This window comes from Prenolepis imparis, unplaced genomic scaffold (assembly GCF_030444845.1).
Source record: "Prenolepis imparis isolate NDT839.2.m4 unplaced genomic scaffold, iyPreImpa1.0 SCAF_6, whole genome shotgun sequence".
Classification (NCBI taxonomy): domain Eukaryota; kingdom Metazoa; phylum Arthropoda; class Insecta; order Hymenoptera; family Formicidae; genus Prenolepis; species Prenolepis imparis.
The window spans coordinates 15,171,624-15,175,467 of record NW_028141164.1 but is presented as its reverse complement, the minus strand read 5'-3'; positions in this window follow the sequence as shown (position 1 = coordinate 15,175,467).

The window sequence follows — 3,844 nt, the reverse complement described above, 5'->3', positions numbered from 1 at the left end:
TATTATACTTTTGTTAATAAAGGAAAGTATGCTAAATCGTACTGTTCGTTAAATCGTACCTCTACTGCATTTCTTAACTAGAGTTAAAATATTTTAAAATGTTAATGCTGTTGTATCGCAGCTAGCCTCGCTCGAATACCGCAATGTTTGTTTCCTTCTCAAGTGATCCGTTGATGAGTGACGTTCATAAAATTTTGTATAAATTTCATGTAATATTCGGCACCCCGTGCCTATCATATTGAGAAAGATAAGCAATTAAACTTATTATTAAATCATTTTTTCATCTTGTTTAATTCTATATATGGAAGCGTTGAAAAATCGGCAAAATGTTTTAAGATTATTTTTTTTATTCATTTTAACAAAGGAATGGAAGTCTGTAAAACGTACCGCTAACTTTTTATTATATTGTACTGGTACGGTTTACTAAACTTATCTTTTTTACTTAGGCATTGTTTTTTTCTTTATATTTAGATGGACAACCAAAGAAAATATATTATCAAATTTTATAATTATATTGAGATAATACTTATTTATATATATTTTTGTGATACAAAAAGTATTTCTGTTAAATTTTTGAAGAGAATTTATGATTATAAATATAACATTCTTATAACTATGTTTTGTTGAAGACTGAAAACTTTTGTAGAAAATAAAACTTCATTTGTTTTGTTACAATTTTTTAATTTTATTGTTAGAGATACGTTTTGAGAACTCATGGGTCCAATTTAGCAAACCGACATATAATTCGCACCGATAAATCGTATAAACTTTTTTAAATTTATAATTTACGTTTACGATATATAAAACAATATGATAAAGTGTTAATATTTAGCGTATATCGTTGACAAAAAACCATAATTTCAAAATAATAAAAAATTTTGTCATTTCTTTGATAGTTTTATTGCAATTTTAATATTTACCTTAAGGGGGGGGGGTACGATTTAGCATACTTTTCTCTATGTAGTGTGTGATGTAGTATACTATTGTTAAAACTGTCATGTATTGTTTCTATGCCTAGTATGTGGTTACGACTACAAAAAAAATGCAAAATATATATTTTTTTTTTACTGATTAATATGTATAATGCTCAATATAGTGCTATTATTAAACTTGCAATGTATCAGTTTATTAGCTATCGATCCGATATCACCGTAATGTATGTATACCTAATATAACAATTGTTTAAAGCTTATGCGTAATGCGATAGTATTATTAGGCACATATTTTCTTAACATTTGATAATATTTGATAGCCGCTTGATATGCAGAATTTTATATCTAATTATTTAATGAATGTAATATATTTTTTGATAATGCAACATTCTATAATTTAATAATCATTCCTATTGCACGCAATAATTTTGTTCTTTTCTATTTTCTTTTTTGAGATTTTGTGTAAATTAATGTGTCGATTAGCATATTATTTATCTTAGCGTCTAATTCGATATTATGATAGGATCTTAACTTCTCAAATTTAGTACTACGTAATACAAGTTAAAATTAATATAATTTTATGCAACGACTTTCTCTAGTCATTTTTTTATAATATAACTCTAACTTTAGATAGTATTTTATTATGTAATCTGTGGTTATTTTATTATTATATATAATTATATGAAAATTCTTCTCAATGTCTAACGTTACTCTATGCTTCAAACTCTAGATATTTAAAAGACTGATATTTTTAAGTTTTTTATTATAAATTTTCTTGACTTTTTTTTAGAATAACGTGTCCGCGTTGAACACTGCTGGAGCTTCGAGGCAATTGCACTGTTGGTGGTCCTTGTTTTTCCGCAAGGCGCAGGACCCGTATTAGGCGTGGTTACATGCTTCTCATTTTCCGAGACTCGTCGGCCTCGTCCTGAGCCTCCGGTTGTGTGTGTGTGTGTGTGTGTGTGTACGGTTAAATTAGAAAGTGAATTTGAAAGTGACTTTTCTTACGGAAGAAAATTTATTGTAACGAACTTGCCATATTATTTTGATGTTATAATATTTGAACGCACAAAGATAAAAAAAAATAAAAACAGAATAGAAAAAGAGGATGGGTAAAATCACCGGATTTTGGCCCAAACGATGGAACCTTTTTGAATGCATGTCTTCTTATATTTTTGGATGTGTTGAATTCAAATCAAACGTTATTTTCAAGATGCACCGATGGGAAAATATTGAAAATCGCATTTAAATTGCAGTTCTGCTCTTAGCATGATCCTTCGTCGTATTTATTTGGAATTGTGCTTTGAACAGCTTGAGTTTGGTCACGATGAGATTTTCTGTAACATATTACGCATTCAAACATATTATCACTTACATGACGATATGATGATCCTGCTTTTTTAGCTAAGCTTACGCCACAAATGTTACAAATCTTATCCATTCCGATCAATAAAAAAATGAAGAAATATATTATAACGTCACGCCGGAGTAATTATTGCCGGAAAATATGAAAAGATAAATCTAAGCGCTCTAATAAAAATTTTTATTTATAAAAGTTTTTTTTTAAATAGAGTCGAATTTGACTGTAAGTCAGTCTAAATGTGAGAATAAAACTAATTTTTTTCTGAAATATCCCAATAATATCTTGTGTGGCAAGTGTGGAAAACAATGAATTACGTCGCGCGTGAAGTTGTAGCATGAGCCGAAGGCACAAGTACGAGTGTGAATGTATCTGTATCATAAGCTGAGGCGAATGCGGCAACTTCACGCGCGACGTAATTCGTTGTCTTCCGCACATGCCACATACAATATTTTTTGTAATGCTTGACTTTTAACACACACACATACACACACACACACACACACACACACACACGAGATGAGATAGCCGCCACGTCTACGTCATTGATCTTGGGTCATGCTAAGAACAGAACTGCAATTTAAATGCGATTTTCAATATTTTCCCATCGGTGCACCTTGAAAGTAACGTTTGATTTGAATTCAGCATATCCAAAAATATAAGAAAACATGCATAAAAAAGGTTCCATCGCTTGGGCCAAAATCCGATGATTTTACCCATCCTCCTTTATTTATTTGACTAAATGAAACACGATAATTAATAAAACATTAAAACAAAAACAATTATTTATATACAGGGTGTCCCATTTTAATCTCCTCAGGCAAATATCTCGAAAAATATGGAAGATACGGAAAAATGTTTCAGACAAAAGTTGTAGGAATTGAAGGGGGACAAATGATGAAAATATGGACTTGACCTTGAGTGACCTATTGAAGGTCAGGTCAATGCCATCGATGTTTTCTTAAATGGAACCCCCTATTTTTTATTGCATATTCTTGTAGCGCTTGTCGAGACGTTTTCAAAACACTACCTATTGATGTCTCTTACGCAAGCCGTTCCCAAGATATGAAGCTTTAAAATTGACATACCGCCGGCATTTGCATTGCCCAATATATACCGCGGGGAGGTTGTTCAATCAAATTTGTACATCAAGTGGCCCTAAAAAGGGCAGATTTTGTGTGTGTATGTGTGTGTGGATGTGTGTGTATGTTTCTTTAGTAAAACTTTTCTCCAATTATTTTCCTTCTGGTTATTTTAAAGTAAGGGAAAGGATAAAAAAATGGTAGAGAAAGAGAGATAAAAGTTTTACTAAAGAACCACACACCCACCCACCCACCCACCCACCCACCCACCCACACACACACACACACACACACACACACACACACACACACACACACACACACACACACACACACACACGCACGCACGCACGCACGCACGCACACACACACACACACACACACACACACACACACACACACAAAGTTTGCCCTTTTTAGAGCCACTTGATGTACAAATTCGACAGTACTCTGCGTTGATACCACTGCTT